Source organism: Protopterus annectens, chromosome 8.part1, assembly GCF_019279795.1.
Source record: "Protopterus annectens isolate FY-2018-M chromosome 8.part1, PAN1.0, whole genome shotgun sequence".
Taxonomy (NCBI): domain Eukaryota; kingdom Metazoa; phylum Chordata; order Ceratodontiformes; family Protopteridae; genus Protopterus; species Protopterus annectens.
The window spans coordinates 25,885,340-25,905,339 of NC_056742.1; positions in this window are offsets into that span (position 1 = coordinate 25,885,340).

Here is a 20,000-nt window from a genome sequence, read left to right on the forward strand (position 1 = left end):
CACTTTTATTAGCTTAACATCATTGCTTATCTTCTAAGATAGCATAGAAGAATTAATGTTGTATATCTGCCTACTTAGGTATGTAAATACATACATCAGTAAACACCATCTTCCAAATAGTCCTGTTCTGTACCATTGTATCAGAAGTCCATGTCTGCAAAGCACTGTGGCTATGTAAGCAAACAAGTAGGATGAAAAATTATCAATCAATCAATCAATCAATCAATCAATCAATCAATCAATCAATCGATCAATCAATCAATCAATCAATCAATCAATCAATCAATCTCTCTAAAACTTGTTTCATGAGTCTGCCTCCAATTCTTCAAGAAGGAATTGCTAAAGTCTAAAATGTTCAGAAGTATTAGCTTGACTACATTGCTGCTGTACCCAAAATGAAATAAATTTAAGCCACCTAAAGACAATGAGGAAAACTGATTTTGGAGGAATGCTAGCACCCTAGTACACCATACACCTTACCCTCCTCCCCTTACTAATATACTATCATACTGACTTGGAAAAAAGAATAATGCATTTTAAAGTGCTCCTTAATTTTTCTGTGTTTTTTTCACTCCATGTCAGCTTGAACCCATTCCAAAGAGTAACACCGCAGGTGATTGTGATCTCCCTCCTCTAGCTACAATGATCCCTTATTGCTCACAATCTCTACAGTTTAATTAATTCTCTGACAATGATCAGCCTCCCATTGTTTTTGTTCTGCTGTCCAGTCTCAGGTCTAATTGAACCATTTCTCTCAAACACATTTACATTTAAAAGTTTCCTTTGCCTTGAGTTCAGACTTAAGGTATTGATTTTCTTTAGTATTTCTCTTCTCATTTCCATCCCCATACATTCTTGGTTTTGCCCTGTTCCCTTTCTGACTTTCTCTCTCTCAAATCATAGGATCATAGGAGGTTACTAGGCAATGGCCCCGAGGCCCTTACAAACCTACTCGAGAGTTTATCTCCAAAAAGAAAACTTTAGTCAGCACCTGTCACCCTTGTCAGTGAGGGACGCATGTGGAACCCCTGGGACAACTTTGTGGTTTCCCATCCACACATCAAGGTTGTACTTGAAGGGGGTCATCGATGTACTCTGATGTGTATGGGAAATCTAGTCAAGAGACGGGGCAGCCTCTGGGAGACAAACCACTTTTTTAAAGGTAAGACAAGCCTACTTTGCCTTTGTCCGAAACAACTCATAACTATTCAGTTTAGGTAGACTACATGACTGCATGCATCTATTGACTGCTCCATGCTTACTTAGGATCAAAAAACTCAATTGGTGTAGTTGTGTCCTAAGAGGGCTCCTGTACTAGGTTGTGCACCTACATTACATTCACCATCTTATGGGTTTATTATAACACTAAACTCTTTGCCAAGTGCTGCTTTCAGTAGCCCTCTCTGCTTTCTGCACCTCATCTCTCTCAATAATATTTGCATCTTGTAAGATTCATATTTTTAAGTTATACCTAGATTTCATTGTAAATAGTGCAGAGAACTGCAAGATATTACTTCTGATACAGTGGTTAATCCAGAATTTTTTTTTTGGCATCTGCAATCTTTCTGTATATGCACAATTGTTCCAATATGCTATCTTTGTGAGTAGCATTCAATCATTCCATGCCACTTGCTTAACTGACGGTACCGTGGGTAGATTATACTCTACATTGCTGCTATCACCTCATTAATATTAAATGCTAGTATGGAGGGTAAATGAAGAAGTCTGTGTGCTCAGAAAATGATTGACATAACATTCCATTGGACCTGTTGAACAGTCTTATGTTGCTGTACAACACCTTGTAGCAGTTATTGACTAGTGGATTTAAAGTGTTTATATAGAAAAAAACAGCCTCTTTTAGCAGCCTCTTGATTCCCAAACTAAATAGTATTTTCCCTGTTGCAGCTATTGGGCTTGCCTTATAGCTTTCTTAGGGTTTCAAATGTATGATAATATTAAAGATATCAAACCGGTCTAATTATGGCATATCGCCTATTGCTATGAATGTATTGAAAGGAATTGATTACTTTCTGTCATATTTATTTGCACTTGCTACATGAAATGTTTCAAAAGTGCACCAGATCTAATTTTTGTAAAAATACTGAAATATATTATATGTCAGTGGTTACCTACAGAAATGAAAAGGACCCCCTAAAATTTAAGATCTAATAACATACAGGATATCAAGGACATTTGTCAGCATTGCTCCTGAGATTGTTTAAGCTGCCTTGTAGCCAAAAAGTATGCTCATCCAGTTATCCCTATCTTTAATCTTGTTCCTTTGACTGTGGGCACTGTTCTTAGAAGTTACATCTGCAAGTTATAGTCTCTAATTTATCTTCTAGATTTTGCACAATGTGCCATCTTCTCCTTCCATGAAACTATCTGCCTCCTCTTGACATGTAAGAATTGGATCATTTGGGGCTTGAACCCCCATTATTTACATCAAGAGATGTTACTGTGACCCTGAGACCACGCTACACGTAAAGAAATCCGAATCCCTCTGAGCTACATGCTCTAGGGACCTAAACCTTGTCACCACAATAAACAGGACACACTGGAGGGATAGATTCTTGTCCCAGAGACTTTCTATACTCTGGAACAAGCTACCCATCTATGTCAAGCAAAGTTCTTCATTAGCACTCTTCAAGAAAAATCTTGATGAGTGGATGGGAAATAGGAAATACACCCCGGGGATCACTTCTGTGTCTCTGCTGGACAGTGGCACAGGAAAATAACTTTCTTGGGTGGCGTAAGCTATGGAACCCTGCTGGCTAGGCTCTTGTAGGCCCTTGGGCTGATAGCCTAGTACCTACCTATGAACCTATGAACCTATAAGAGAATCTCATGCTTACACTTAAATTTCATTGCAGCCACTCAGTTCTACTTTCCTTTTGCCCATTGACATTACAAAGTTTTCTGACTAATTGACATACTGCTGTATTACAACTCTTTCTTGCTTCGAGTTTTACTTTTTTCTGCTTGTGCACTCCCTCCTGCAGCTATTTTGTCCTTCCCTATCTCACCGGTCTGCTTTATTGTCTGACAGTGAACAACCTCCCTTGTTCAGATTTCCATATCCATTTTCTGATCTGCCTGAGACATTCCTTTCAAGCACATCCATGCTTATGTTTTCTTTTTCCAATAGTTCACACTTAAAGCTATCGGATGTATATAGTATTCCTCTCATTCTCTTCCATCTAGACAATTTCATGGCTCCAGCTCTTTTCCCCCTTTCTCACATTTTTACTCAATGGCAAAGAAATGTGTAAAGTTAAAATAATCTCTTTATTCTGAATAAAATTATAACAATGTCATGAATACAAAGATGCAATGATTTTTATTTTTGGTACTTAAGGGGGTATGTCCCCACTACACTCAGCTTTGCAATGCTCAGCTTCATTCTTGTCACTGCCTTACCCTGTTCCCACCCACCACATATTTATTTTATAACATCTGTAAGTTCATCCCCTCATAAGAAAACCCCACTGTACATTCCCTAATTGATAAATACCATTATATCAACACCCCCTTTAACAACCAGTTCACATCTCCAATGCACATATATCAGCTCTTATAAACACACCCACACCAACAAAATGACTCAGTTCTTTCAATTCATATTATTTGTCTTAACTCTTCAACTAATGCAGATGCAGAGCAACAACCCCTTAAGCACTACCATTATTAACCATAATCCTTTTCCAGTCCCATTCCAGACTTGATTGCATTTATCCCTCTACTGCAACTACAAAATCCAACATAATAGCCCTACTCCTTTTTGACAACTTACATCTAGTAGTTCCACAGTAAACCCTTCCATCAAAATGTAACCTCCACATTAAAATCTAAAACTTTTACAAGCATGAATTAACCCAAATCAACATAACAGGACATTTTAGTTACAGTCATCTTCTTTTTAAGAAGCAGTATTGAGGCCAATCCTGGTCCAGCCTCAAATTAACAAAAAGTATCTAGAGTAAAGGTTTTCCTGTTGCACGCTAGTAACCAGTTATAACAACTATGTGCATTCTTTACATGAAAATGCAATGCCACTGAATGTGTCCCTGTTAAATGCAGGTTGCATCAATAACAGATTAAGAAAAAATAGTTGCATTCCTTATCTAACACAATGCAGACACAATTGTAATAATAGGATACTAGAAAAAGGAAATTATCTTTAAGTTAAGCATTTTTTTCATTGGACACAAATATACTAACATCCCCATACAAAGAAATAAAGCATTTGCTGGTAAATTATTATTATTATATAAGTCTGCTGTACAAATATCAACAAGTTACCCAAAAATATTTAAAAAAGATCATGCACTAATATGTAAGAATGACCCCCACCCCAAAGAAAGTCTAATATATATATATATATATATATATATATATATATATATATATATATATATATTGATGCAGCCCACCTCCCTCCACCTGCCAAACAACACAAGTTTCAAATCTTAATAAAACAAATTATTGTCATTGGACTTCAATCTTCTTCTTCTTCTTTTGGCTTTTCCCAGTTAGAGGTCACCACAGCAGATCACCTGTCCGCTCATGATTGGCAGTGGAGTTTTACAGTGTCGAGTTGCCAGCCCGGTACCCAACCTTCCACAGAAGGCACAGACACACAAACGCACTCACACCTAGGGACAATTTAGAGTGTCCAATCCACCTACAGCATGTCTTTAGGGAAGTGGGAGGAAACCAGAGCACCCGGAGGAAACCCACGCGACCACAGGGAGAATATGCAGACTCTGCACAGAAGGCGCCCCAACAAGGATCGAACCGGAGAACCTCTTGTTGTGAGGTGGCAACACTAACCGCTGTATCACCGTGGCCGCCCATCATTGGACTTCAATAAAAAAGAAAAAAAAGCTCTTCATCCAATTTAAAGAATCAAATGAAATACTCACAGACCTTGGCTTCATATTGTTCCTCAAAGAATCCATTAGACCAAACCTTGTATCAGGACAATACACATTTTAGAACTTCCTGTAACAAAACATACCCGTCTCCATTTCTAACCTAAAGTTTTAACCTTCCCAATCTCAGTAATTACTGTACCTTCTTCTGTATCATGTTCTCAGGACTTAAACTGCTTCTCAGAGTGATTTGCTAGGTAAATTTATAAAACAGCATTCAAAGGTTAAATATTTCATAGAATCCATAGATTTATCCTCAGCTCTGTAGTACTCCAAACAGCAGCTATCCTTTAAACTTCTACCTACTGCACTTACAGGATAATTGCTTTTCCCTTGTTAGTAGGTTTCTTAAACTAAACAACAGCTTGTTCTATGTTGAACTTAAAACACTGCTTAAACTAAAAGGTAAAACTTAGTTATAGTGAAAGTAGTGCAAACAGCTTGCAGACTAGCAGAAAATCATACATGACAACATAGCTAAAAAAGATGCCAGATGATGCCAAGCCCTCTGCAAAGTAATAATAATAATGGATTTTGGTAAATGTTACCAGCTGCCTCTTCAAAACCAACAATTCCGTCTCCATCCTTATTCTGCAGCACAATAGTTATCATGACTAAATTAATCAATTTTGACACTACAGCCTATCACAATCATTTAACTCTTCTAAACCCTTCTTTTCCAAGTCTTTCCTGTCCCTGCAACATATTTCCGTTCTACCAATGCAAAATACAGTAGAAAAAATAAAACTACTACAGAGGATCCTTGCTAATATCCATTCTGTTGCAGACACATTCAATATTGATGTATTTCTCTGTGGAAAGAGTCATAGTTAACATACACCACCACATCTTTAATTTAGCTGTTACCCAAACCACATGCCCCTGGTATGGAAGTCTGTAATAGTCTAAACTCTAGTGTAACAACTTGAACCAAAGCCTCAACTTTAGACTCACATCTATTCTATTTGTACTTGGTAAAATTCTTGAAAAGTTAATATTCTGTCAACTTTTTTTTATATACAGAGAAGTGTGCATGGAACAACACTAAAATATTCTAAAACAAGTGCAGGTTTCCCCAGTAGGCTTAAATCAATGTTGCCATCATTTAACACACTTATTTGCCCCATATTGGAATATAATTTTAGTTTCATTCTGGATATCTAGCAACTCGGTTTTGGCAGAACACAACTGATTAGAAGAGGCAAAAAACACTTGAAATCCACTGACCTGCAACATGGATTCACATTAGGCAAGCAGGCTTGTAAGATGGCGGCATCTCCTGCACACAACACAGAAGGTCCTAAAGAGATGTAGGTCACATTAAGTAAGTTGACATGCATGATACAAGCAGTGCTGAATGATATGGGATCTTCATCTGCAAACTCTGGCAGAAAGCTTGGTGAGACAACTGGAGGACACAAAAAGAAACAACTAGAATGCATGCCCAGCACAAAAGTATATAGATGACTTGGACAGCAGGAGGTGGTAGGAGTAATAACCTGTATTTTACTGGAATTCTAGAGAGGAAAGCAATGAGCCAATCTCATGCATTAAGGAGCTTACTTTGCTGTTACTACTAGCTGCCCCATTGGTTGCATGGGGAGGGGCACATAATTCAAGTACAAAACAAACTAACATTCATAGACATTTTATTGTCTCTTTCCTGGATTATTGTGTGTAAGAGAGGGTGCTACACAAGAGCAGAGACTTCAGAAACAATCTGCTGCTGGCAAGACCTCCTCTGAGATTCAATCCAGATCACACAACTCTTTATTCTTAAAGTGGGAGGTCATGCTCCCATACATTAGGAAACTGAAGGACCTTGTTATCTCTAAACATTTAAAAAGATTCCTACTACCCTACATATCCACCAAACTGTTCAAACACCCAGCTTTGAAGCTCCAGAAGATTTGGAAGCATTTCTTCTCATTATGCAACAAAGTTCGCAGCTAGGTAATTTTGAATGAATGAGGAGGCAATGGAGATGCACCACAGATGGAAGGATAAAAAGTGCATACCTCAACGCAGTCTGCCTTCTCATTAGAAAAACTCTACCCAGTAAAAAGCAATATACTGTGACATCTGGGAAGACAGTGCCTGGTGCAGAGCCCAAAATGTTGGCAAAGCAGTCTTGTTACAGCCATACTCTTGGTAAGCAACAGGTTTTAACCTCTGGCTGAAAGCAGAGAAGATGAAGAGGAGGACTTCATCATGCTACACCTTATACTGGTAGAGGTAGAACAAGTAGAAAAGCTTCAAGACAAAGCCACAACCCTACAAACAGTGGCAAAAGTGACTAACTGGGGACCTGTCACTTGAGAAGTGATATCTTAGAGCTGATTGTTTAGTTTTGTAGATTGAGTGGGTGATATATGAGCAGCTAAAGCCAATAATCTTCATTATAGGACTCAATGACTAGTGTGTTTACTAAGTGATGATTAAGTTCTCTTTATAAGTTAATGCATTTAATGTGTTAAAAGCTGCAGGACTGTAGATAGATAAAATGATCGGGCTGAATATGAAGCTGTTTATGGGGGTAAAGTAATTATTATTGTTTTCTGCAATGGTTTGATTCTGGGAAGCACTTGGTTACTGTTTCTCAGTTGTGTTAGGCCATTTAGATAGTTATAGCAAGTAGTTATAGCAGTAGCAAAATCATCATCATTAATGCCCCTTTTCCCATTTTCTTTATGAGGTTGGGGTGTAGTGTCAACTGCCACCATCTCTCTCAGTTCAGTGCCACTCTTCTGCCTTCTCCAACACTAATGGCTGACTGTCACAGAGCTTATCTCACCCAACTATCCACCTTTTTGCTGGATGTCCTCATTTACTCTTGCATTCTTCCTGTTTGTTCCAAATCATGTTCACCAGATTATCTTCTGCTTTTCTGTATATGCACCTGGACCATCATAGTTTGTTCTCTTTTACCTTTTCTGTAATTGTAGCTACTTTGAATTCTGCTCGTATGTCCTTATTTCTTGTCTGTTCCCCAGGGTGCATCCTACCACCCATCTCAGGCATTTTGTTTCCATTAACCCTAGCTTCCACAACTGCTCTGTCTTTACTGCCCAGGCTTCTGTACCATACAGTAATACTCATCACATCACTGTTATGTGCAACTTACTTTTCAGCTTCTTTGGCATTCTTCTATCATATACTACATCTAACACACTGTGGCAGTTGGCTACAGCCCGTCTGATTCTAGTTTTGACCTCTTCATTCAGACTTTCCTTCTCCTCAACCATCCCTACCAGATACTTAAAGCTGTTAACTTGTTCCTCTATATTCACTTCTATCTCAGTTCTCATGTTCTTATTTCTCCATTTGCTGCCATTACAACTGTCTTATCCATACTCAATTCCATCCCATGTGCCTTCACTTTTGAACTCCATTTCCCTATTCTTTGCTCAAGTAGCAAAAAGTTTGGTTTAAAATTGATAGTGATTACTTTTTGTTGTTGTCCATAGTGCTCATCTTCTCCTCTTTGGCTATTAGCATCAAAGTAATGAAGATGGGCACATCATCTGTTACTAATGTTCAACCTTAGCTATGCCAAGTGTCTATTCCAAATGACCCACTTAGATATCAAAAGTCTGAAGGATCCACTTAAATATCAACCCAATTGTAAGAAAGTTAGATGAGTTACATGGGATGCAGTCAAACAAAAGCATGAATTAATTTATGGGAAAGCCTTAAATCTAATGTAATAGTCATACAGAAGAATAAGCTTAAGAATAACAACTTTGAGCGTTTTTACAAAAAATGGAGGAGATCAAGAATCTCTACTTCTTTGAATGAAGGTCAAAATGAGGAGCATAATTCTGATACATAGAAGACTTACTTGATCATTTGTTTCCCAAGTTAAAGGTTCAGGAGACAAATGGGTAGTGGCTAAGGTCAGTGGAATGGGGTACTATCTTAGCTGAAGGTGTTTTTACTTTCCATGTAATACCTCTAACTTTTGTTTTTATTTGCCTAATAGACAAATTGTTTTAAACCAATTTAACATAGCATTGAGAGGTATAGGGGGCTGAGATATACCACAAATATAAAAGTCTGGATAGAATGTCCCTCAAAAGTTACAAAATAATTAAAACATATAAGGGTTTTCAGAAGGTTATAAAGGATCTGAAAATGGTGGATATACAAGTCCTTCACCCATCAGAAAAGAATTGCAACCTCCATAGCCCACTCCTTGGGATCAGCCAATATGATGGAGTATATACTACTTAGCTCACATAAGCTGAGTGAGTTGGTGATGGTAGAGCATGGTATATTGGCCTTGCTGGACCACAGGTATGCTTTCTTTACATTTAAATGCCGGGTTGGGCTAAATTCAAGCTTGCCAAGAAATCTAAGCATGCAGTTTTTGCATTCCTAATCTTACAAAATAAATCTATGACAGACTATTGAGACCTACTAGAAGGGGACAGTGAAAGGGACAGGCAGCGGCAGTATAGTCATTGACACAGATGGGACACCTTTAAGACACTTGCGCTTTTGTAAAAGAAGGCCAAACAGGGCAACATCCAGACAGAATTCACCAGCTAGAAACTCAAATTGTGGGATTAGAATTAAATATAAGCAATCTAAAAAAGATAGGCTTTGGATACGTAGGCAGATTCAGCATCTTAAAAAGGAATGTACAGAACTTCAATATGATCAAATTCAATCTAAATGAGAGAGAGAATCTTTACCATTGAAGAGAAGGGTCTATATTATAACATTGAAGTTGCAAAACTTCAAATGTTATAATACCGAACCAACTACATAGAAGGATGAAAATAGCAAACCCCGGAACATCAAATTCTTACCTAGGGCAAGATTTTGGTGGGCTGTTCCTTGGCTTCGCTAGTTCCTCCACTGTGGTGTGATAGTTATGAACCTTACAGTTAGAGTGCAGGTTAAGGTAAGTGGATAGGTAGGAATGTATGTATGGTTTAGCTGAGGGTAAGAAGTTGGGTTTTGTTAAGTGTATGTGTGTGTTTTAATTAGTTTGTTTGTGCATAGTTTTGCTCGGGTAAGTGTGAGATAGTTATGGCCCTTAGGGTCAGGGTGCGGGTTAAAGTTAGTGGATAGATTGTAATGTATGTACAGTTTAGTGTAGGGTTAGAAGTAGGGTTTTGTTAAGTGTATGTGTGTGGTTTATTTATTTTGGTGTGCTTGTGTTGTGTGTATGTTTCTTGGAACAGCAAATTTTTTCCCCTGGGAAAAAATTCACTATTCTGAGGGTTCGATCTTATCATATTTTGAAATGCCAAGTTCGAGCTTATGGTGTTCAACATTTTGGAATTTCAAATATATGATATAGACCCAAGGAGAATATCTAAAATTCCCCAAACTACTTGGAAATAAATTGGCAGAATGAAGGAGAGAAGTAGCAATTTTCACGATGAAGGATGATAAAAGAGTAGTTCATCAGGATGCTTGTGGGATTAATGATTGCACCAAAACTATTTTATGCAGTTATATCAAAACAATATAGCTCCCAGTTGAAAGAGTAGGGCTTCACGTTTTATGGAAAGTTCTTCTACTTCAAGTGAAGTAATCAGAATTTCTTGTACTGAACCACTTTATTACTATAGAAGAGAAGAACATGCCCACTCCAGAACAGCAAGCATTACCTCCCCATAGACCCCACAAAACAAACATTCAGCCATTGACCACAGTTTTTCCATCCTCATCCCTATTAAAATCCCTTTCTGGGTCTTAAAGATAGTCGCTTTTGCAAAACTCTTAGGAAAAGCATTAAAAAGTATGCCCAGGAAATTGCCACTTACAAATGCTTTCAAGGAATTTTTTTTTTCCTTGCCACTTTCCCATTGCACATTTTACACATGAACACATACCCATGCAAATGTAAATATAAAATAAGTGGCAGAGGACATCATCCTCCCAAAATTTTGTTTATTATTTAGAATAATAATTGGTGGGACATAGTTCATACTTCCAGTCCATTCTGGTCGTATTCCTTCCTTTACCACCTGTTTTATTATACATTATTAGAATGAATATTTGAAAAGAACAGCCTGCACTGACAATAGTTGTAAACAGTCCCATTTCCCAGTTCTCTCTGCCATAGGGTATTAACAGTCATTATTATTATATTATTTCATCATCAATCAGTGGTTATAAATAATGTTTTACAGAGAATCATGTGTTTTTATGCTCGCTGCCAATAGGCATAAGTAGTGGTGCTTTCATATGTCTTCAGTATTTTGTCTCATTCTCCCTACCAATTGATGTTATCGTCATAATGGACTCAGACTTATTTCTTAAACCATTTATTCCATTAACTGCATGTTCTTGAATGTTTACTCATTTAATCCTCTACATGTGAATGTGTTAACTATTCTTGAACATATTCTTATATTTTACATGCATTCTTTAACAGCTGTTCTGAGTAAACGTCTTGTTGTGAATGCATATAACCTACTGTAGAAAATGGGTGTTGAAGTCTTCTCATGTATTTTTCTTCTTAAATGAATACGTGTTTTTTGATGAGTCTATAATCCCAGGCTGAGTTTGAAAAGGCCCAGCAAAATCAATGCTTTATGCTGGTTAACAGATACAAACAAACTAAAATAAATAAATAAATAGGTGCATCTTCACAGTACCATTGACTGTTATGCATTTATTTATTTATTTCCAGTTTGATGACCGGGGAGGGTACTTACGTATTATCGCAACTACATTGTTAAACAGGAGTAGTTCTCAGTGTTCTCGGGAAATGAAGGTATGTAGCAGTGAAAAGGGGTGTTTAAAGTGGTAATGACTGTTTTATGACATCAATTAGACAGCAGGAATAACGGGCCAAAATCCTCTTCCTGTTTAGCAGGCATTACAATTAAACAATTTTGAGCCAAAAGATGCTGGTTCTACATACTTGTGTGTGCTTTGTCTCAGCATGTTGTACGAGTGTTCCACCTAAGTGACTCATAAAAAAAGTAAAAGACAGTAAAAAAAATAGTGTGAAATGCATTAGGACAGCTTATAAACCTTATTTTATTGCAATGTCATACCAGGACGGAAACCATATTTGGAAAAATTAAAACTATTTGCTGAAACACGTGCACAATGAAAATGGTACATCCAACCACTCCTCTTGCCTGAGTAATAAACAGTAAGCACCACACAGCAGAAATATTACTGATAAGAAAGGTTTATTTATATAAATGTTATGTGGCAGTTAGTGTAGAGGGTTAAGGCTCCAAAATTGTACTGAACTTCTTCCTGTAATGAAAAGTTAGACGGTTAGATTTCTTCTACCTCTGTTTGTACAAAATGTAACTGAGCAAGTTACTTCATCAAGCAGTGCTCTCGGGATTAGTCTGCAGCCCATGGCAACAAAACATTTTGTGAGTGGCCATTGAAAAAACTGTTAAGCAGAAATCACTGCATATACTTATATTTGGTGGCATGTGTGTGAAGGGCTCGGAAAACGTCCAGTCTTTGTCATAAGATGTGGTTGCAATAATACCTAAGTACCCCGGGGAGGTCCACTGGGCTCAAAGAGCCCATTTTCAGTGGAGGCCCAGGGAGAAAAGCTCCACATTACATACAAGTAAATCAAACATAGAATTATATAAAAAACAAATGTAGAATTATATACTGAGATGTAGCAAATTACAAATGCAAAAAAATGAACATGCTTCATAACATGCATACATAGTTGATTAGAGAGCCATTTGCACATCATATAGTTGAACTGAGGCAGCAGAATAATCTGAACAAAATACTAAAATCTATCAATATTGTAAATATTCTGTTAGTAGTTGCAAAGACTGAATATTTGAAAGATAGTAGTAAGTATAGGTTTTGTAGAATGTGGGAGAAATAAAGGTGGGAAGTACTGTGTGTACTATGTATACATTCAAGATTGTGGTGAAAGAAGAGAGAGGGAGGGAGTTGAGCAGTAGAAAAGGAGGCTTTTTCTTTAGTAGAAATAGATTCTGGTGCAAGCAGAGAGAGGCAGATGTACAGTGGCGAAAGAGACAGTTGTTTAGTAGCAAAGTGGAGTACACAAATGGCAGAGATGATTATCTTAGCTAGTTAGCATCATCTCTTAGTATCAACCTCATATGTAGGTAGAAAAGAGAAATATTCCCAGATAGGGGGAGAGAGAGTAGAGATAGTAAGCTATGTACAGTATTTACATTATATACATTCAAGGTTTTGATGTTATATTTTGTTAGAATCCGAGAGGGGCAGCTGTATAGGAAAAACAGCATGGTATAGAGGTACATGAGGAAGTACATGTGTAAGAAACAATAGCAGGATTAGGTAGGCAGAGTGCAATTACATTTCCAGTTATGGGAGAGGTAGGAATGGAGCTGGGATTTTAAGTGTTCAAAGTTTTTAGAGATTCGTAGCGTGGGTGGGAGAGAGTTCCATTTTCTGGCTAAGGAAAAGGATAGGAGAAACTGGCCAGTGGGACATCTTGGTTTGTATGCAGAAAGTAGATTTAGTTGGGCAGATCTTAGGGGTCTGTGAGGTGTGTAAAATGGTAAGATATTTGTTAGAGCAGGGCATGCAGTAGGTTTAAAGATTAATTTGTGGGCTGTGGTGAGTTGGAGGTAGTCAAGGTAGTTGGGAAGCTCTAGCCAGTTTAGTATGTGGAGAGAGGTACAATGGTGGGAGGAGTGGTTAGATTTAGTAGCGAATTTAGAGATTTTGTTGTAACAGATTTATAGTTTTGCAGAGATGGTGGAAGAGAGGTTGGTTAGTAGTGGAGCACTGTAAAGTAGTGATGGTAGTAAGTAGGTAGTGGTGAGAGTTTGCCTTGTATAAGGAGAGAGAAAGTGAGAGTTTCTGTATAGCATACCAAGTTTCTAATGTTTTTTCTTAATATTTAGTTGGATATGGGTATTGAATTTCAGGTGGTCATCAATGGTAACCCCAAGAAGTTAAGCAAAAGGAACAACTTCAATAGTGGAGTTGGTATGGCTGATGATATTGAAGGGTTGTTTGTCGAGAGGGATGGCTTTTGAGGGGGAGAAAAGAAGGATTTTGGATTTATTGTCATTAAGGGAGAGATAGTTTTGAAGCATCCAGTTCTCTGTAGTTGTAAAGGCCAGTTGGGTTTTTACCAGGAGCTTGGGAAAGCTAAGAGCAGAGCAGACTAAAGTGGAGTCATCTGCATATTGCACTATTTGAGTGTTTGGAATCGCAGTGTGAAAACCATTGATAAATATATTAAAGAGCATTGGTCTGAGTATAGTCCCCCGGGGAACACAGGTTGGGGTAGGTAGGAAGGTTGAGGTACCAGTTTGCCATTTCACAGCCAGGGATCTGTCAGAGACATAAAGTTTGAACCATGTAAGGGATTTTGGGGAGAGACTGAAGTTAGAAAGGTGATTTAGAAGACGGGTTTGGGAGACAGTGTTGAATGCCTTGGATAGATCGAGAAGGACAGTGGAGACAATTTCTCCAGAGTCACGGGCATGGTTAACTATGTTTAAAAAAGAGAGGAGAGCAGTTATTGTACTATGGCCAGGATGGAAGCCGTGTTGTGTAGGGGTGAAGAGTTGATTATTGATGAGGTAGGGCATGTGTTGCAGGTGGATGCATTTTTCAAGGATTTTTGAAATTGGGGAAAGAATGGCTATTGGTCAGAAGTTAGAGATGCTATTATTTTTGCCACCTTTGTGGAGGGGCAAGATAAAGGCAGCAAACCATAACTTGGGGACATAAGATTCCTGGATAGCTCTGTAGATGGGAATGCTGATGGGGATGGTGACACCATCTGCGGCAAGCTTGAGAAAGAGTGAGGGAATATTGTCAGGGGCATTGGAACATGGCTTAAGTTTGGAAAGAAGCTTTTGGATGTAGGAGGTTGAGACAGGTTTTAGATGAAAAGTGGGGGGAGGATTATGAGTGGAGGGTTGAGGAGAGGAATGTGAACTGGGATTTGGAGGAGATGTGGTTGGGGAAGGTCTTAGTAAGTTCAGCTATAGAGTTGGTAAAGAAGGAGTTAAAAAGAGTGGCAATTTCTGTGTCAGTTTTATTGTTGGCATGACAGGTATTGGATTTGGTACCAGGGTGCAAAAGAGAGTTGATGGAGTTCCAGAATTGTTTAGGATTTTTGGAGTGGGTAGCCGCAGTTTGGAGTAATAAGAATTTTTATCATTTGCAACATGCTTTTTGGTTAGATTGCGGAGTTGCTTATATTTTAGGAGGATAGCAGGGTGTTTATTTTTGTTGTAAAGTTTCCAGGTCTTGTCTCTTTGTAGCATAAGTGTTTTGGTGTCCTTTGTTAGCAAAGGGGTGGAGTTGGGTTTTATTTGTTTTGTTCTAGGTGGGGCTTGGGTGTTTAGGATGCCTAGGAAGGTAGAGTTGAAGAAGTCTAAGGCCTTATCTAGTGGAAGAGTTTTTAGGTTGTCCCAGTTTGTTAGTTTAAGGGTTTTGGAGAATATAGAAGTGTTAAAGTTTGTAAGGTTATGAGTCTGAGTGTATTGGTGTTGGTGAGGGGAGTAATGAGTAGCACGGTGAATGAAGGCTGGGAGATGGTCACTCATTGTGTCAGGTAGTATACCAGAGTGAGAGATCTTATTAGGGTGGGAGACTAAGATCCAGTCCAGAGTGGATCCTGGGGGGTTGCTTTTGTTAGGTCTGGTAATGCCATTTGTTAGTTGGGTGAAATTGAATAGATTGATAGATAGGGAGGGATTATTGTTATTGATTCTATTCCAGTCAATGTTCACATCACCTAATATGTATGTCTCAAGTTTAATGTAAGTTGAGGCCCATAAGAGAATGTTTTCTAGAGTGGTAGTATTATCTCCAGGGGGGGATATAGATGGCCATCACACAAATACTTTTATAGTTATTCAGTTTGAGAATTCCTATGACTAGTTCAGCATTGTTGAATTGAGGAATGAGGCGCTGGTAAGGAGAGAGGTTCAGTAGGCTATTATAGATTAAGGCTACTCCTCCTCGTTTTTTGTTTTGGTGGTCACATCTGAGTGCTTGAAAGCCAGGGGGTACAATCTCAGAGTCAGTAATGTGGGGTTTTTGCCATGTCTCTGAGACTGCTACTATATCTGGTAGAGTATGATTTAACCATGCATGGAAGAGTGCTATTTTGTTTTTTACACTCTAAGTGTTAATGGTAATGAGCTTGATATTATTTGAAGAGATAGGGGGAGTGTGATTGTTGCTAGTCTTGGGTCCAGGGTTAGGGTGAATGTCTCCTGCTAGAGCAAGCCAATTAGAGGAAGTATGGAGCAGAACCTTTGGTTTGCAACTTGTATTTAGTGGGATAGACAATTTTACTTTGGTTGTAGGAGGCTTTAATGAAATGGTTAGAGGTTTTAGTTTAAAATAGTGAAGAGGGTTAGGTTGAAGTAGAGAGGGGGAAATGTTGTGAAAGTGGGAAGTGATGGGTGGGGATGGGGGAGAGTGGAGGAGGTGAGGGGAGAAAAAGAGGGGGGTAGGTTGTAAGAGGAATAGGAGGTTGCATTGAAGCCAGTTATTAGGAGCATAATGCTTATAGAGGAGAGAATGGAAGTTTGTGGAAGTGGAGGATTCATTCTTAATAGGAGTAAATTAAATTTGGAGCAGGAAGCTGGAATAACAGGGGAGTGTTTAGTAAAAAGGAGAGGAGTAAGGCTGAGAGTACAGGAAGGAAAGGGTATAGATAGGGAGGGATTACTTAGTTGATGAATGTTAGGAGGGGAGGGGTACAGAATAGGATTGGATTAGGGCAAGGGGAAAAGAAACTGGGTTGGACTAAAGGTAAGAGTAATGGGGGTGGGTGGAATTTGGGGGTAGGATAGGGGAGCGGAGTGAGCCCCCAGGGCGAATGGAGCGAGGCAGAACCAAACGACAGACACAGCAGGATGGTGAGAAAACTGAACCAATCAGTAAAGTCAATGGTAAGTATAGAGGAAGGTAAGCAGGGGAGATAGAGGAAGGATTTTATAGATGTTTGTAAAGAAAAATTAAGAGGCTTTAGAATAAATACGGACTGAGATATGACAGAAGAAGAAGAGAGTGAAAAACTAGGGTTTTAATTCTGTAGGTGGAAAGTAATAAGAGAAGGCATTAGAGACAGGTAAAGATTGCCATCGCATGGTCAAAACCTGAAATTGCAGAGAGTGGAAACCACAGCCAAAAGCTGGAGATTAGAACATCAGAATGGAAGGCTTGAAGGAAATATAGCTACTAAAAGGCTAGGAATATGTGAGTAAGAATGGGTTCAGAGTAAAGGAAAGCAGAGCAGAGGGGGTATGGCTGCTGGCTATACTGGCAGGTTTACACTAGAGACCTAGTATGTTAGTTAACAATATCATAAGCATGTAGAGGGAGGTAAAACCTCATATGACATACTTTCTTTAGTTACCTTGGAATTCAACACAGGAAAGATTGTATTGGTTTCCCAGGAGGGTGTAGGATAAGTAGGGTATGGTAGATGATGTCTGTTGGTCTTTGATGTTGAGCAGGGCACAATCAATGGCAGAGAAAAGTAGGTAAAGTAGTTTGTACAGCTGGAGAATACAAAAAAATAAAGGGAGAGGGTTGTTATAAGGAGCGCAAGGTAAATAGCAGGAAAGAAGTAGGTTAGTCAATAAAATGCATTTTAGCTGGGTCAAAATATAAGATATCTACAACAGATAAATTGTCTTCATAAACTAGGCACAACACATGAGCATTTTACCTTGAAAAGTTAAGCAAGACAGCTTGATAAAGAACTTTGCAGGCACAGATATATGAGCGTTTTTTTTAGCTAACAGGCAACTTAATTTAGAAAACAAAACATTGCAGTTAGGGAGATGTCAGATGTAAGCTAAAATAAAGCAGTTGCATTTAAAACATTGCAGCTGATAATCAGCATCAGGTTGAGTACCTTCAGGTGACTAGGCACAAAAGTATGCGTGCTTTTCCATTTACAATTGCAGGAGACTGTGTAGCAACTAGAGTAACATATAATACTACTGCAGCTAGGGAGAGCTTGTAGAAATAGCTTAAAAACATGTGATCAAACCTAAATCCACAGAGTGGATAGATTACAAGATAAATAAAGCTAGTATGTATTTGTTGTTAACAAAATAAGGTACTTGGCATCTTAGAGAGGTTATCTACTACATAAGGGTTTGTGTCACACTACTGCAGTTTACAAACGCGTGAGCGAACCTAAATCCTCAGCATGGGTGGTTTACAAGATAAATACAGCTAAAACGTATTTGCTGTTAGCAAATAAGGAGCCTGGCCCAATTACTGAGCAGATAAGCGCATTTACAGGCTAAAACTGTTCTCCGTTGACTATGAGCAAACAATGTGAGCAAAATACATGTGCCAGGGATAGCAATAGGAGTACGGAGCAATGCTAATAGGCTCAGAAAAAGGTTACTGTTGCAGGATTAGCATACAATGCCAACACCAGGTATTTGGTGGCACAGTTAAGATTTCTAGTGTTTGATGGTTCTCTGCAGATGCACGAGAAGTGACATAAAGGGCATATGAAGCAGAAACAAGCAAGTTGATGGACTAAGAATGAGTGCAATTACAAAGCTGTACTACAGAAAAACAACAGAAACACTACAGAAAACGACAGTAATGCAACACATTTAACACTCATATTAGATATAAAACATTGGTACTACAGAGAGAACTGCATCTGTAAAATGAAGCAACAGTGATGCAAAACATAAAGCATTGGTACTGCAGAGAAAAAATACCATTTGTAAAACAAAACACAGTAACGCAAAACATCAGACATTAGTGCTACAGAGAGAAGATAAAAACCATTTGTAAAATGAAGGCATACTTACAATATCAATAGAAGACTAAGGCCAGGGACACTCAGCAGCCACACGCAGAGCAGGGGATTTAAATATGGTGCCTCAAGAAACTGATTCCTTATGATAGGTTTGGGGTGGATGTAGTAAGGTAGGGGGGAGTAGTAAGTGGAGAAAGCAGAAGGTAACTGGAAGAAAGAGCAGAGAGTAAGTAGAGGTTTAGGACAGGTTCTTAGGAGGGATTAGGCAGGAAACGAGTAGGTAGTGGAGAAGATGGAGAGAGAAATTAAAGACAGAGAGGGGACACTGCCGCTGGTGCAGTCTAAGATGGGTATCAGGCCAAAGACCCAAAGGACGGACATAGAAGGATGGTGAGAAAACCAAGCCAATCATTAAAGTCAAAGGTAAGTATAGAGGAAGGTAAGCAGGGGAGGTAGAGGAAGGATTTTATAGATGTTTGTAAAGAAAAATTAAGAGGCTTTAGGATAAATATGGACTGAGATATGAGAGAAGAAGAGGAGAGTGAAAAACTAGGGTTTTAATTCTGTAGGTGGAAAGTAATAAGAGAAGGCATCAGAGGCATGTTGCTAAATCTTGTAATCAGAAGTGACCTTTCGGGCAGGGGACATGGCCAGGATGCTGACAAGCTAGCAACAGATATTTCCTGCTCTGCTATTTTATTTTCCTAGTCGGTCTTTTGAACTAAGTACTAATACTTTGAGTCATCCTGAAAGATAATATCATGTTTTCATATATCATTATTTTCCTGTCAAAATTGTATCCAGAGAATTTCTTCACCTATAATTCAGAATGAGTCACACAAAAGTGAGTTCTCAGGATTCATCTCTGAAAAAAGACTTTCAGTCTGTTCTAATCAACTGTAAAGATCCATCCTTGACAATGGACAACATAAATAATAACTTTGGCAACTTTAAAGACAAATGTTCAAAACAAATGGAACAAATACAACAGTCTCTAAACCAGCAGAAAATCTAAATATAAAGGGCAGAAGATGCCTTAAAAGACATGGAAGAGAGATTCTCTGAAGAAGAAAACATTGAATTCTTATTGAAACAAAACACTATGTTTTTGAGTAAAATAGATAATCTGGAAAATAGATCTTGTAGAAATAACATCCATATCTTTGGTTTACCTGAAAAAAAGAAGGGGGAAGTATGAGAAACTTTTTAACATCTTTGCTTACTAAAATTCTTGATTTACTTGAAGCTATGTCATTTGGAGTTGAGAGAGCACACAGGTCTTTGGTTGCTTCTTCATCTAAAAATAACACATCTCCAAGATCTACTATTGTGAGACTTTTGTCTTC